Here is a 17,930-nt window from a genome sequence, read left to right as displayed (position 1 = left end):
TTATTTGTTTAGTAATTACCATATCGTGACAGAAACTCTGCTGGTATTTCCATCTACTACCATCAGAGACATCATCATATGCACAGCCTTGCCTTAAAAAGGTACACAAAACCATAACTGAAAATACTGAAAAATAACTTGTAATATGAAGAAATGCTTTACAAAACAATAGTAAATAGGAGAAGTCATGGGCATTGTTTTTCAATAGAAGAAATGGGAAGTATCTTTGCTATATAGTTTCCAGATTTTATCGTGTCACGTTTACTTGCTTTGGCTCCAGTTATCTCTTGTCACAAATATTTTCCTTCCCCACTCCGCCCCACCAACCCAAAAAAAGCCTCTGCATAGATGGCATAACAAATTGTATGTGCAAATAAATAGAAACTATATTATAGAACTGTTGGCAAAAAAAAAGTAATACTTCCCAGAGTGCCCTTCAGGACTTCAAAAGGCTGAAAAAAAGTGCTGGTATGTGATTAGGACCATGCCTGCTTTTCAATGTTTAACACCTATTCAATTTGAAAACAAGACCATTTTTTTCAAACTTTGAAACACATGGAAACAGCACCTGGAAAAAACATTATTTGTAAGCAAACCTTATGAAACCTTTTAAAGTCTTTGGGTTTGCTCTTGCATTTGGAAATATTGGTGCTATGCATGTACTCCAAGCGTGTTGCCAGCTGTCCGAGACACCCGATCCGCAGCGTGCCGCTATCTACATACTTCGTATACATGGCCTGAAATAGGGGTGAAGGAAAGCAAGGGAGGAATACAGTGACCCGAGGGATCAGGTTTTAAGCTTTTGGCTTAGAAGAACTTGCTTACACACCAAAATTGCACCATTTTATTCCTCAGAATTTAGTAGAGTAAGATTACCTTGTGTCATCCATGGTACATCAATAAAAAGGTGCTTATTTTGTAACAGTTTGATCTCTCTGCAGAACAAGCTAGAGCTGTTAGTCCTTCTATAAATGGTGCACAGTAGGAATTGTGCAATGTGGCTACACTGGAAAAGAAACCGTAACCCTATCTCACATTCCAGTCATGCTGGTATAACTCCATGTTGATGAAGCCTGATGATGGGGCTTGATCCACCAGGGCTGAGGCTGTCCCTGCAGATAACAGAAAAAGGCACAAAAGTCAAGGAGGAAAAGACACGTCATGAAAATATAGTGAAAAACATTACAAGTGTCTTAATAACAAATACCTAAAGTGAGCCAATGCTTCAAATGAAGGCAGAAAATACTCAGTTCAGAAGCAGCCATGAAATCCTTTTCTAATACAGGAAGTGCTCAGAAGTGATCAGGGAATTTGAGTGTGTATTTTTTATGGGTTAGTGACTGAAAATGATGATGCAAATGAAACCACTGAGCAAGAAAGTTCATTTCAGGCTAATGTGCAAACAGAGCTGGAAAAAGTCAGGGCTCCATTATCTTATGAAAGTAATCATGGCATTCATCTCTACCTGATGTAGGATGCTTTTTGAGTAAACTGCCTTACAGATGATAGGCTTAAGTATAATTTTTCAGTAGTGGAGATGTTGTTCATCAGTTCTGAATGCAATTGTAAAAATTGGCTTATTAAAGACATATTTTTTTTAAATTTGCAAAAAGAAAAATGTCATTATTTAGAAGCACAGAACTCTTTGTACTGTCTCGAGAGCTCAACATTTGTCACTCAAGATATGTCCCTGTCATTCTTTTGGTCATCCAAGGATACCTCGCATTAAAAGCAAGACGAAATGAGAGACAGAAAAATATTTTCTTAAATTTTTTAAATTCTTTTTTGAACGCTAACCACAACTAAATGAAACAGAGCATGCAACACACTTCATTTTTGCCAATCTGAACAGTATCAAGTGCAGAAAGCCACAGAGAAGGATGGGGGCAAAATCTGTCCTTATCTGTGCAGCCCTAATTGCTGCCAGTCACATGTGTGCATGTTCCAGCTCACAGTGGCAGTGTAACTGTGAAAATCTCTCTCCTCCACTATTTATGTTGTGACTTCATCAACCTCTAAATGCATTTGACAAAGAAACATTTCCATCAGTGCAAATGCTTGGTTGCCACAGAAGAGAATTTGATTCAATGGCAGCATCCACTCTCGTAAATGTGTCCTCCCCAGGCAGGCTCCCAGCCCAGGGGTGCAAGTGACTCACACACCAAACACCGGTGGTGGCTGTGCTCAGACGCACAGCACTGATTTCCAGTCTCCTCTGTTGCCCTTGCAATCCTAAAACATCACTTTTTTTTTTTTTTTTTTTTTTTTTTTTTCCATTCTGTGTGCCAAAAACCTGTGAGGACGGGGTTAGGGTAACCCGATGCTGCGGGTGTGTGCTGTACACCACCAGGGCATGCAGGAGTGCAGATGATGCTGGGATAGTGGTGAAGGACTTGGGGGAGAATTGGGGGAGTGGAGGGAGCCAAATTTACTGCAGCTTCATCTCTATTCTTCTCTGGAACAGTAACTGAGGTAAATCCTCACAACACAGACAGGTTTGTCCTATGGGGAAGAAGTTGCTTTGATCTAAAAGAGAAACCAGGATGAAGCACTGTGCATGCAGCATGCACGGTCAGGCACAGATGCAAGAATGAGCTGGAAAGCAAAGGCAGATGCAGCCTACGGTGTCTCCCCCTCCAAATCCACAGAAGAAAATGGTGTTGTCCTATCCTGTCTGTCATCTAGCAAAAGAAGACAGCAAACTAATGGAAACTGAAGCTGGAAAAAATCTAACCAAAGAGAGATAAACACTGGAACGGCAGAATTAATTACTCTTGGGAAATGATATATTCCTGGTAACTGCATCTGGTTCAACATTGCTGAGCTCCTCCTAATAGTAAAGCAGTAAAGTAATGGGCACAATATAACAGTTTGTGACAGAACAAAGATAAACACCCATCACAGAAGCAGTCCTGAAAACCAATTATTTAGCTACATCGGTTTGTATCAGCCTTTTATAAAATAATATTCGCTATATGTGACACTAAATAAGTTAACAATACCTCCACAATTTGAGAGAAATTCTGATCTAGCACTGTTCAAAAAAGGACATACTTGTTTACTCTGAAAATTTCCTCTGCCTATATGCTAATCATATTACTGCTTACCCACTGGGGGAAAAGAAAAGAAATAAGAACCTGTGAGGATAACATAAGACACAGACATGCATTCTCAGAAACCTCACTTCACATTCAATATAACTGTTCAGTTTTACTGACAAACAATTTCAGTTACAACAGCTATGAAACTGAAGAGTCCTATTGACTTCAATATAACTGTTCTGTATTTTTATTATTTTCCAGAAGCTTGAATACACGCTGAAATCATGTAAAGTTGCAGATTTTTTTTTTTCATAAAAATAACAATTCAAAAAAGCTTTCAATTAATGTGGGATAGCAGAGGTGAGAAAAGACAATGATTTATTAATATCTTCAAGTATCAAATCCTTTTCCAGAGCAATTCAAATCCTGTGAGACCTTCTTGCATGTCTTCCAGTGCTCTCTTGAGCAGCAGCAGTCCCTTATCGGGGGCTGAATGCAATGAGCTCTCCCCTGTTGCCAAGATCTTCCACGGAGTACTTACTGCAGGATCAAAGTGTAACGCTCAGGAAAGAAATATTTAGGTAGCAAAACACTTCTCTGTGTAATTAAAATGCCTGGAGCCTACATGTGTTACAACCCAATTTTCTACAAAATGACCTCTCTTTCCACTAATGTTCAATTATGAACACTTCTATGAATATATGACTCAGAACTCGTCTATATAAGGGCTCTTTGTTACCTGTGGTCCTGCCTGAGAATCTGCACCAAGCAACTCACAACTCAGCCAGGACGCTTACTTCGAACAACTCCTTCAAGGGACCCCCCAAAAGTTTGCTGTCTATGACTGAGGATGGTCAGAAGCAGCCCAACCACCTAATAATTCTATGTTGTGTGTGTGTGTGTGTGTCTGTGTGTGTCTTGTTGTTTATTTTTCCTGCAGATCTCACTAGTTTTTCTGATAACCAGGTGGTTTTTGGCTGATAAACAACAGGTAAATACAGGAGAAGCTGCAGAGCCAAAGCCAAGTATGGAAGGTTATTACTAGATGTCTTACTAAACAGACTAGTAAGACTCAAAGTCTTACTTACTTGTCTCACTAAAAGTCTTACTAGGATAGGAACCAAATGAATCTACATATGAGAAGCCACAGCTGGATCATTGTTTTTATACATAAATGAGAATTCAGCCAAATCCAGTGCTTTTTTTTTTTTTTTTTTCCCAGAAGCAATAGATATAGGAGCTCAAGTCCAAATTTATAAACAAAGAACAAAAAAGCACCCTATACCCTGAAAGGTACTTCACCATGTAGTACCAGGCCCTGAGAGCAGGAGTAGGCCCTGCAGCCTCCTGCCCCCTCACCCCCCACCCCCCCACTCAGCACTTTGGCTGCCGCTCAAGGCCAGCTTTGAAAGCAGGGGGCTGTGTAACTTTGGATCAGATGGCTTTGAAGAGTGCTGTGTGAGAAAGAGCCGCAAGGCTTGTTATCTGGGGCCTCTTCCCCTTGGCTCAGACGCTGCTTTTGAGCTCAGGTCCTTGCTATCAGTCCTTGCCCGTGTTGCCTCACAGATAGGCCTGTGCCTGGCCGTATACGTTGCTGATCCCGTCCTTCTCTTGATTTGACTTCCCAGCTTGAATTCTTCATCACTACAGACATTTGTTAGATGTTTAAATGCTTTGAAGAACTGTGTTTCTGACAGGCAATTGGGTTGCTAACCCATTTCGGAAAAAAAAAAAAAAAAAAAAAAAAAAAAAAAACTGACTCTTCAACCCCAAATAGATGTTAAAGAAAACTCTATGCCTCATACCAAACAAGGCTTTTCTGCTTAATCTCAGTGCTCTACATCCTCCGTGTGCAGCGCCAGCACTGCAGTACCACTTATTCCCCTTTCCAGAAAGGAAAGTGCAGTCCCCACCGTGTAGAAGAATAACAATAATGAAGTAACTGGTATCTTAGACTTCACTAATTATACAGCTGGGAAATAAGAAGCCTCACTTAGAAACAAATCGACAAACTGGCATAGAACTAAGTAATTCCCCTTAATGACTCCATCAGGATTTGCACAGCTCTGTTTCTAGCTTGTGCAGGTGATTCAATAGGTTTGGCAGGATGCTGATCCCTAACTCCTTTTGTGCATCTTAGGCTGGAAGGAACAACACAAAGTACAGGTTTACAGGTGGACATGCCAAAATGCTTCCATGTTGCTGCAGGTGAAATGTGGATGTTGCATGCACAGTGAAAAAAATTTCCAATTTATCCATCAGATACGCTGTAAATGTAGGGCCCTTTTCCCCCTCAAACAGTACAGAGAGGCAATGTAAACTTTGATTCCCCCACAAAATGTTTTTTTTATATTCTCACCGATTCCTTGCAAATTGCAGGTCTTTGGTAGCCCAAAACGAATCTAGTAACATTTCTCATTTTTGCCATTTCTATCAGATGGTTTGTCTTGAATCCTATTAGACTGGTATCCTAAGTACCTAAAACAGAGCAATTTTTACGTCCTGCTTTTAAAATCTCCCTTAGCTTTGCTGCATTGTGACTGGCCATTCTTTTTTTTTTTTTTTTTTTTTTTTCAATCTTAAGTGAAAGCTTTCCCAGATTTTCCTTTCAGTTTAGCAGCCTCTTATCTTTCCTTCAAAGCTTTAATGTAGTATTCAGTTCTTCATTAGCTAGAGAATATTACGCTGATTGTTGGATACGTACAATGACTCCTCTTTTCCTCAGGAAAAAATATTGAAGTTGTAAAGATATGAACTGTCATATGTTACTGGACATTAGCGCTCAGATCTTCTTTCTCTGCTGAAAATGGTACATGGGAAGTCATGACTGAAGCAGATGGACCTGTGATAGAGGCTACTTTTACTTTTGATCATTTACTGAAGAAATCTATTAATGTGACACCACTACATTAGTAAATGGCAAAAGAAAAACAAGGTCTATAGTGTTGATTGCAAGCTTTTCCTACACGCACTCAAATAAAATGTTAGGGTAGAGCAGGCCTGTAAAAACTCACTCTTGTTTTGTCAAGTGATAGAAACTTTCAGAGTAGCCTGAGCGTTCAGCCCTGGCTACTGATGAAGAAGTTTTAATCACTGTTATGACAACCCACTGATGTGTACCATGAACAATGTGTATTGGTTTTGCCTATAATTCCTCCAGAACAATAAATCTGTGAGTTGTTCCCGTCTTGCAGAGAAAGTTCATTCTAGTTCAAAGTAGAGCAGAGATAAATTAGATTTGTTATGATTATTAGTCTATTTTGCTGTCAAGATGCCATGTAATTTCTGTTGAACAAGACAGACTAAACAAGTAGATTTATATTATTCTTCTGAAACTGCAGCAAATATATATGTGATTTCTTCAACTACTTCCATAGTAGAAAACAGTACTTCTGAGTATTCAGAGTATTTGGTGGAAATAAAGATGAGAAAAACAAGCAGCCAAGCATCCCATTTTCATGTCCTGATTTGTTTTCTATGTCACATATAAAAGGATAATGTTACTTCACAGGTCTTTGAGTCTTTTCATTGTTAACCATACAAGAATTGACAAAGGAAAATGATCCTTATGAAGCTGAATTTATGGCCAAAAGACAAAGGTGTCCCTTTTCCTATTACTCCTATGTAAGCCAGTGTTTCTTTTTCAAGCATGGAATACTTTTTCCTCAGCTTTTGCAATTGTTCTTCAAGAGCCCATAATGGGTCTTCTCAGGGTTGACTTCATTTATTTGGTAAGTGTGGCTACAAGACCCTATCCTGAGGTGTTTCTACCTCATTCACTAATAATAAAGTAGCACAACAGTATAAACTGTAGTTTCTCCTAACTATGGCTTTCGCCAATTCAGAATGAAAATGTGCAACATTTGTTCAGGACACACTTTAGATTTCATACTTTAAACAATTCTACAGCTGAAACACATTTTGGAATGAAGTTTTTATACTGTAACGTAAGAATTAAGAAAGATTAAAGTACTTGAAATGGTCTTAGTGGTGGGTCAGGCATAATTAGAGCAGCTTATTCTGCACCTGGTTCAGTTCCAATGGAGAGAAAGTATGTTCTGTTTATCTGAAGTGGCATTTGAAAAAAAGTTAAATTTCAGTCCTGCTAAACTGTTGTATTGTACTATGTCCTGTAAATTTTCTTCTCCTTGTTTCATGACTCATCAGCTAACACTGGATTCCAGGCTGCTTACTGAAAACACCAATCATTTGCTCCTTTAAAAGCATTAGATTCAGTTTTAAACATATGGCTTATGTTTTAAACACAAAAACTATCTGATGAGGATCATGTGAGGGCTCTGTTAATTTGCAAAACACAGACTGTAAATTGAGATTTCAAAAAATCTTTGCACCCTGCATACTTGCACTAATTCTGGGTGTAGATGTGGTTGGCTAGCAATCATTGCAGCTTTATTTCTCTTCCCTCGATCTACCCAAAGACAATATTTTCTTTCTTCCTTGTCAAAAATGGTGGAAATGCCCACTCAGGAGATATGATTTATTTGATAGAAACGTTATGAAGCAGATCTTTAAGCTCTGGTGATGCCTCATTTCTGCTGAAATTGACAGCCAGCTCCGATTTTATTGCCTGGTTATCACACTAGGTCAAATTCTAACTCTGAATAAAACGTTTTGCATGGCTATAACTACTCTCTGAACCACCTCGTGTAATTGATCAAACCTGAATCAATGTTGTGGGAGTGTTTTACAATGTGGAAGCATTTCTGCTTGTTCACTGCAGCCAATACAAATTTACCCACTGTAGGAGTATAAATGTCAGGGAATCCAGCGGTATGTGCCAAAAATCACATTTGCATGCAGGCAACCGCTCACAGAGCTTGTTTCCTCAGGTGGTTTATGAGATACAACCTTGACTGAGGAAGTGACAACCTTCTGAAGCATCGATTTAAACAACATGGAAATTTGGGGGCGAGCACCCAGCACTAAATCTATATGCTCGCAGCCGCCTTCTGAGTGTAACAGAAATATAAACCACAAATCTCGCTCCCAACACACTGTAGATGGGATCTCCATCTACACCAAGGCGATGGTCTGGGGAACAGCGACTTCACGGGCCTGTGGCCGGCAGGGAGGCCTGAGGGCGGCCTGGGGCAGCCATTTACCGACCTGCCCCAGCCGCCTGTGGCAGGGGAGCCTGCCCGGGCCCCCAGTCTCCCTTCAGGGGGGAATATCTCCTTTCTACCTGGGCTTTGCCGACCTCTGGCTGCTCTCCGTGTCCATAGCCGACAGCTTTCCCCTCCTGCTCTACGCAGGGCCCCCTCTTCTGTCCTCAGCCCGAATTGCATCGGCCCACTCGTTTTCTTGCTGCTGAAATTAATAATGCATGCTTCTGTTTTGCTTTGAGGTTAACCATGCCATGATCCATCCCACTCTGAGGTGGATTACAGGGCTGTTCCACATGTGTTAGTGAAGACAACGGGTGTAAAAGAAAAATTAAAATATTACATAGAAAAAGCAGGACAATTTATGGTAGAAGAGAACATTTTTCCAGTGAAAACACAGGCAGCTGACTTATTAGGCCTATGATGAGTTTTATTCACTGCGTCAGTCTCTGAAGAGCTGTCCTTGCTGAGGAAACGCAAGGGGGTTGCCCTTTTCTCTGGGTGGGCTGTCAGGGCTCTCATTAGAGCAACCCAGGCCCCCGAACTGCTGCCACCTGTCCCAGGAGGAGGTTGTTTTGCTTGGTTTTGTCAGCCACAGAAAGCTTCGGGTGTCTCCGTTCACATCCACCCCCACCCACATATATATTTATTTAGCTGAAACAAACAAGCAAAACCTTTATTAAGAATTAAACTACTTTATTTTCAGGTGATTTCTAAGCGGATATCCTAAGGGAACGGGGCTTCTGCAGCTACCCTGTATCTCAGCTGACCCCTTACAATGATGGAAACCCATTTCAGACAAATTTGGCAGATGGACAGAGATCTCAAACATAGTAAACTAATAGAAATTTTCTAATAACTGGCAGCTGGATAGAAGAACCTAATAGAAAGGGCACCTTAATTAGTTCCCCCATAGTCCATTTTTTTTTAGGTTGCCACTAGCCACACCACAAACCCCCCCATGTCCTGCAGTGAGGGAATGGAGGGGCAAGGAGGAGCAGAGGACCATGGAGGAGGTGGAGGAGGAAGCTGAAGGACCACGAGGACGTTCAAATCACCAGGAAAAGAAGTTTCACTGGGACAACTAACAGCTCAACTTATTTTATCCTTCCCTTGTAGCTCCTAGTGCTTTAGAGCCATGTTATTTGGATTGACTTTGGCAGCAGGTAACTAGATCGAAATGCTGTCTACCCATCTGTTGTGTCGATTACTATAATTTCTTTCCCTATGTGTTGTTTATATCATGTTTGGATGTTATTTTGAGATTTTTTTTTTTTTTTTGTCAATAAACATGACAATAACTACCAGAGCATACAGATCTTTCCCCCTGTGAAGAGGGAAAATAAAGCTAAAATGATATGCTTGATAATGTTTATTGAATTAAGAGATGGTTCTTTTAAATTTAGGTATTCTATTGTTTGCTTGAGTGCTGTATAACAGCTGGTTGGAGCATGCATATCTGGTCAATGGTTTATCAACCTTAGCATTTTTCAACTTTTAGAACAGAAATAACTTAGAGAACATTAGTTAAATATTTTTATTTTTCAGGTCATGTCAGGTTCCCGTGATTATTTTTCACTGAAAGCTGGAGTTGACTTTCACCTTCCTGTCACATAAAATGCACCAAAAAGGCCATGCAAAGTATTTTTACAGGCTTTATAAATTTATGATTTCATAATGGATCTGTAGGTAATAAAAGATTCTTAAGGGCACTGACATACAAATGGCTAATCCAAATGCTCATGTAATTTCTACCATGCTTCACATCTATATCCTATGTAGTTTCAGACCAGCGGAGAATTTACTTGGATGAAGTATATAAAACCATGTATATTGCTTTTGATCCTGCAATTTTACTTTCTGTTACAGCCACCTAATTATGCAATTAGAGTCAGATTTCTCAGGAGGATAAAGAAAAGGTCCCTGTGTCTTCCACAGTTATACAAATGAAAAAAAAAAAATCCATTAAATAAATGCTTAATCTATCTTCAACATTAAAAAATGAATATTTAAAAATGAAAGTGGAATTGTAATTCTACCTTTATGCTTATAAAATAAATAAGATGTGAAAATGTCAATTTTAAATACTGTAGTTGGGAATTGATAAGAATTGTATACTGTATTTAAAGAACTACCAAAGAAGTGTCCTTGCTGTTAGAGCTTTGGCACCCCAGCCTCCCCTGCTAGCACTGGTAAATAAAATCGAGGAGCCAGAATGAACTCGTGATGCTGCATGTGAGTACATGCACGAGTGACATCTGTTGGATGCTGGGGGAGCTGGAGCAGGAGATAGATGTTCCTGCCCTCATGAATTTGCTCCTGCATTCATGGGGGACTGAACGAATATCTATGTGCACAGATCTGAAGCGTACATATACAAAGAGGTAGAGAAACCGCCACACTACTGAAATGAAATAACCCAGTGGGACTTCTATGGATCTTCAGGCTGATGGAACTCAGCCTGAAGCCTTCTGCAGAGCATTGCTAGCAGTAGTGAGAGGAGAAAATTCATAGCAATGACCAGCCTTTATCTACACATTTTAATTAGAGCTCATCTTGGATAAACATGGAAAGTAATTTCAGAAAGACCTTCTGAAGGAGTTTTTTGTTCTGCCCTGATTGGAAGAAACAAACAAACAAACAAACAAAACAAAAAAAAAAGTTTGTTGGTTGGTTGGTTCAAATTCATGGTTCTAGTTCTACTTTCTTGCAGTAACAGCATTTTCTGGTCATCAAACCAGAGAATGAGTAAGTTCTAGGAAAATTTGGATGTCCTTAACAAATTGATTAATAACATGGAATTAAATGTGGCAGTGTGAATGCTATGTAATGCTGCTGAGGAGTAACAAGAAGAAGCTTCAGGGTAAGCTGAGAGCTGGAAATATCACAAGAAAAGAAGCACTTAAGACAGCCACAGAAAACTGTCAGAAAATTGTCAGCCACTGAAACTAAGGCAAAATGTGTGTAGCTGTGGAAAAGGCAAGTATCATGTAAGAATGTAAGGAGGAGATATTTCCAGCAAAGATACCTGAGTACTGCTGTTTTTAAAAATGCTGAATTTTCATCTCAAATACTGTATGTGCAGTGTGTACTATTCAGGAAAGATTAATTCAAATGGAAACATGGCTACTCGGATGATAAAGAGAGCACACAGACTGTCTTTGACATGTGACTGAAAGAGTTCAGTGTATTGAGTCTACGAAAATGAAAGTTGCTAGAGAAAATGACCACACAAAAATCAGGTGGTAAATGATGTTTTGGAGAAAGAGATACAACCTAAAAGACATATTTTTTAGTAAGAATTGCAAAATGATATAAATGGATTGCAAATACATTTAGCCTAAAAACTAGGAAAATATTTTTAACCCTCAGAGAGTTTTGAGGCTGCTGAAGAACTTTTCAATGGAAGTAATGGTAACAAAACAAAACAAGCCCAAAACCAAACCAAACCAAACAAACCATCTAAATCATTTCAAGATGAAAATTAATAAAATTCTAAATGAAAGGATAATATGTGTGGCTACCCACATTAGGAAAAGAGTAGCAAAATTATCTCAAGAAGTCCTTGACAGACCTGCATTCATATCAGCAGCCTCAGAAAAACAGCTCTGACTGCTACATTTCTGCTATAAAAAGTTCTGAAACATAACTTTGGAAGCCCAGACACCGTCGTTATTAATTACTTTACTGATGCTAATTTTAGGGGAAATCTCTTTGATGTCAGGCTTATGTCACGGTGATATATTTTCTTCTAAACTGAAAGATTGAGTTGTCTCTGAACCATCAAAATTTCTGTTTTCTTAACATTTCTCTTGCTTTGCATTTTTTATTTTCATTTACTTTTTTCTTTTTTTTTTCTGGACATGCCACCTTCAGTTAAAAGTTTACCAGTTAAAGGCACGATTCTCTTATTTTCTCTTTATAATTTTTCTGACTTCAAAAATGTTCAGATAAATTGTTTGTGCCTTTTCAGATTTATCCCTGTCAGTGTGGCTTAGTGGAACCATATATTCTCTTCTACATTAAACTATTGACTCTAACTGGATTCATGAAGAATTTTAAAGCAAAGATTCAAAGCCATTGTCTTTACCAGCACTGCTCTAACTCCTCCAAGAATAACTTTATAATAACTGCAGTCCCTGTAGGCATAAGCAGAGAAAGGAAAGCCACAGCAGCTTTGTTTTTCAAAACCTGTCATGTACTCTAAGCAGTGATGAATCCAGATACAGAATATCAAAAGACACACACAGTGTTTCCCTTCATTAAACAAGCATTTGATTTTAAAACACGTTTACCCTACGTATTGGCTGCCAACTACAAATACACTGTTTTCTAGATCAAAGCATCTCGCTGAGGTACAAAATCACTGGCGCTAGTTGTCATCGCAGCATTGGATGTGCCTGTCTTTCAGGATACTTTGAACAGGTGCAGCCAAGGATATAACCAGGCAGCAGGAGCAGGCCAGCTTGTAAAAGAAGAATTCTTGGCAAGAAAAATTAACCTATCTGAGCTCCTGCTGCTGCCACCAAGATACTTGCAGTACCTGTGCGTACACCCGTAGAAGTAGGTGATTTATGCATACGCTGCACTGCGGTGTGCAGCATAAATCTATCTGCAGATTTGGAAGGAGCAAAGGGAGTAGACAGCGATGCTGAAGATGACTCACTGGATTTCAGACGAGCAGCTGGGATGCTGAGTATGCACAACAGTCAAAGAAGAGAATAGAAGAGAAATGCACCCCCTCGCAGGAGCACAGGCAGTGAGGACAAAGGCTGGGGAAGGCAGCTTCAGTCGGAAAATCAGCAGGATTAACTGCTAAGGTCTCACTGTTACTCTGCTGTTATCAATTGTCTTTGAAGCACGGCTAGAAATGGCCCATGTAAAGGATGACAACCGCTCTGCTGATATGAGCTGGCTTGTCAGCCCGAGTTGGCAGCAGTTTCTGCAGTTAACATAGCACTTACTGCTTTGCTGATGACCTCTGTCGACATCTGTGATGCCATTTCTTTTTATCCAACATGCACTGATAAAACCACAGCCAATGACACAAAACAAACAAACAAGATGCTTTTAATACCAAAAAATGAAGCTTTTTTTTTTCAAGTTTTGAAACACCAGGACTAAGACTGCCTGTGCTGCTTTAAGTTCCACTTGTGCGTATTTATACAGCCACAGTCTCTAACCAAACGATGATATAGCTCACACAATGCTTAGTGCACAGGATGAGTGTGGCAATTGAGCCTGTTCTCTGCAGAGTCTTTGCTCACTTCCTGCACAGACAGAAAGCTGCGCAGGAGATGTCTGAAGGTCTACAAGAAGAGAAAGGAGTCTCATGACTTAAAACTGCATACTGCTGCCCCGATGAGAGCTGCTTCAAAAGCTGTCCCCAGTTGCCTTTTCACTGTTAATCTGTGTCAGTCACCATCGCGCCATCTACCCTGCATGTGGCTGGGAGCCCTGGCTCATTTAGGAATATTGGTTGTTCTCTGACACCTGGCATCTGGAAGGGTTCGAGTTGCAAACATGGGGTAGCAGAGCTTAGGTTTTTGGAAGGTGAGAGATGTACCCATAATTAGGTAATCAACTCAAAAGCAGGCTAACAGGCTGATGTACACTCAGCAATAACCTAGAGGGCCATATCTCAAACCCTTAGGAGGAAATGAAATATCATTTTCTCACAAAAAAAGCACCACCCATATTTCTCCTGACACCAGCAAGACTCCTGTGAAGAAATGCCATTACTGTGCAGTTACAGATTGTATCATAATGCCCCCACATAGAATGGCTAAAGGAGATTGCTCTCTTATAATGTGAGCAATATGTTGTATAATTTTTTATGCTTAACTTTGCAATGTTTATAATATTCCTCAAACAGCACTGGCAAGTATGCTTAATAAGCATATCAAAAGTACTAAGGAATTACAAAATGATGTTATAATATAACGCTGAAGGATAGATTAACAAAATTGAATTTGTTTAATTCAGGACATATCTATCTGGATCAGAAACCAATGACAAAGTTTAGGGTTATCTGGTTATACCAAGAATACACAAGTCACATTTCCTTGAACAAAGCAGAGATCAGTCTTTGACTGCCAGAGCAGAAGACAGCATCAGTTGGTTGGAACAAGGTGAATGGCTGGCTGTTGATGCTATGACTAACCTTAGCCATCTCCAAGACTTTCTATAGGACATTAACAAGTATTTACATTTTCAGATGTGCTGTGGTTTGGTTATATTCTCTGGTATTATTGCATACGTTCAGCAACAGCCTACAGATTTATTCTGTTTTACTAGAGGAATGCTTGGATGTCATTCAAACAGACTGTTGACATTTGCCAGGAAGCATCCTACTAAATATAGCTATGCAAAAGGTAGATGTTTTCACCAGAAGTGCTCGTTGACATGGCGGTGATGAAACTGGAGTCATGCTTGTCTTAAGAGGTTACTGAACTTGTATTTTGTGAGGTATTCATCAGTAGTACAGATGGAACTTCTAATAGGGTACTTTAAAATGTATATACTTTGTCAGCCATATCTAGAACTAGGAACCGATGCCTAGAATTCCATCATTTTTTGGAAAGGACCATACTTCTGCGATGTATTTGTACCATAAAACACTGCTACTTGCTGAATATTCTAAAAGTACAAGTAAGCTAACAGATACCACCAGAAATACAGTAAATCACTTTTACATTAAATCACTTCCTAAAGCTTAAAGAACTAATATCGGGGAAATTTTCCAAGGACTGCAGAAGTATTTTTTCAAGGAAATTAAGAGAAATTGACAAATATTGAGACCAATCATTTTCGGTGGAATTATGTTTATATAAATTAGGTTGTAATCAGGCCGATGGATAAAAACTCATCCTTGTTTTACTAACATTAGTTCTTATAGTATTACACATGTAAATGATACCCACATTTTACAAGTGGAGGAAGAAGCAGCAAGCAAATTGCCCTGGCAATTGAACAAATGCTACAATCATGAAGTACAGAAGCTCAGCTGCTGCAAATAATATGCAAAATATAAACATGAATATATATATGAACATTCTGCTGCTCTATTTAGGAGCATATTATCTATATTCACTCAGAACATCATAAGCATTTTGAATCTCGAGTTTTTTAGTAAATCATTACTGTAATAAGAATTAAATTTCCATTTTAATGTATGTCAGCTCAATTGCTCGAGACAGGCTTCATCCCTACGGATTGAATAACATTGCATTAATAATAGTTCAGGTGGTAATTATACATTCATTATGCTTAAACTTTGTTTTGTTAATTCTCTTTTGTTTTGCCTTGGAACCAATTTTTTTAAGCGCACCATATGTGAGTTGGTGCCAACAGACAAGGGAAGCAGTTTGTTTTAGAACATGTGAGCCGATGAAAAAATGTGTATCGTTCTTACAAATCAAGTGAGTTGCCAACACCCACAAATTTAGGGGAGGCAAAACACCAGTGTCAATAATAAATAGGCAGAAAAGGCACTGAAAGGCCAAGAGAACCAAGGAGCATGAGCAAATTAGCATAGACATCGAAACAGATAAGAAGAGCTGAGTGGATCAAAACTAAAGAAGCAAAACTGGGAATCAAGTGATATTTGATTAAGTCATTTGCCATTTAGGGAAATATGGAATCGCAGTGGGAAAGACTCATAGGAGTCTTTTAAATATTCATGAGTGATTAAACCAAAAAAAAACCACCACCACTACCACCAACACACAACAACAACAAAAAACAAACAAACAAAAATAAGAAAAATTATCGAATTAAAATCTGTGTTTTCTTATCTACTTTCTAGCTGTGCCCAGAAGGCAAAAAATAATCTCATGTTCAGAGAAAACATATTTTGAATTTAGCAAATTGTCAACATGATTCATGAGAAGAAACACCAGATACTAAGGGTGAATAAATAGTAAAGCAAGGTCTTACAGCATTGGAGGCAGAAAGGGAAGTGGGGAGCTTCACGAGATAATATCATGGTGATGGATGAATGTAGATACTTCCCATTTTATTTAAGTATGCATTCAAATCTGTGATAAATATGAGTTTCAAAATGCAGCAAATTGCATACATAAAGGATAAGCAAAGAAACATTGTGGTAAGAAGGTTTTACACTTATCTGAAGAAGTGAAGTGCAAATTCAACATTAAAATTCTGTTTATTTCACTAATATATCTCCATCAGCTATGGAAAAAGCAACATTTATCATGTTAGATATTAAAACGCATACTTTAATGTTCTTCTTACATCACATACAAACCAGCTTCACTCCAGTGCTTTCTCACTTTATGACACCCCAGTTAGCAGACAAATCCTTCAGCTCACGGACCTGCCTCGTTGTAGGTAGTTGCTCCGTAAATGACACACTAACAAATAGATTCATATGCAAAATATTTAAACATTAAAAACCCCTCTTTGTTTCTAGATGGAAAGATTTTATTTATAGTGCAGTTAACTAAATAGGCACAAGAGATAGGTCTGCACAGCAGCCAAGCATTTACATGCTTACGGGTAATTTAAAGTGTTGAAAACCAAGTGCAGAGAGGTTGCAGCAGCAAAGATCTCACCCTCAAAGAGCAGAGCTGAGGACATTTACTCAGGCCACTTGTCACACTGGCCACCTGCATTGCAATGGGTAACTCATCTGAACTAGGTATGCTGCCATCTGCTGCAATCACATGTTTCTACAGTGTTTGGATGTGTCTAAAAAACCAAAGGTTCTCTGAGGAAGGTATCTGAGTGGACTGAGAAGGACTTTTGAGTGACATTAGCGAGAATGATAAAAGGCTAATTTTAGTTCTTGTTCCAAATGCTCCACTCCTTCTAGCTTCTTAAGGCATTCAGCAGGCTGAACAGACGTTTTACATTTAACAGTTTGGTTTTCAGGTGTGTGAAATCCATTTGGAACAAAGTTTATAACATTGAAACTTTACTAAATGATCCCTTTAAGGATCCCTTTGAATAGAAACATGTGCAAGAAATGCTGAAGAAAGCACGATTGGAGGCATTTTTGTCTGATCTAAATATATATAATGTGTAGCCTGGTGTACAATGGTAACTTCAGGTGGGGGAAGAGGGGAAATTAAAGCCTCAGTGGCAAATATAGTTATGGATTGGGACTTCTATTCAGAATAAAACATAAGGTAAAACAGTTTTGAACCCTGAAGAATTGTCTGTCTTTGAATTTCTACGTAGGAAACCTTAGAAGGGTGTAGAAAAGCCTCCTATGGCCTGCTGGCAACGCTTTGCGTAATGCAGCCCAGGGTATTGCTACTCTTCTTTGTGGCTAGGGCACGCCGCTGGCTCGAGTTCAGTGTGGTGGCCACCAGGACACCCAGGTCCTTTTCTGCCAAGCTGCTCTCCAGCCAGACAGCCCCCTGCACCTCCTGGGGCCTGGGGCTGCTCCTCCCCAGGTGCAGGACTTTGCAGTTCCCCTTGTTAAACTTCAAGAGGCTCCTGTTAGCCCACTCCTGCAGCCATTTAAATCCCCAAAGGATAATTCCTGGAACTGCAATGGTTGTAACCCACCAAGTGCTGTTGAACAGCTGATTGCACACAAGACCTTAATGAGTTTACTTCACCTTCTAATAGGAACAAATGGGTTTGAAAGAATACAGAACGGTTATAGAAAAGGTAACAAATGACATCACTGTAGAAAAATGCTTTAGCATAATTTTTATTCAAATCCATTCAAGCAAGAATTAATCCTCAAAAAGTACCCATGAATCATTGTTTCATGGGAGGTGGAAACCAGAGC

Source organism: Aythya ferina (genome assembly GCF_964211825.1).
Source record: "Aythya ferina genome assembly, chromosome: 2".
NCBI lineage: Eukaryota > Metazoa > Chordata > Aves > Anseriformes > Anatidae > Aythya > Aythya ferina.
The sequence above is the reverse complement of the archived record's forward strand: the minus strand, read 5'-3'. Positions refer to the sequence as shown.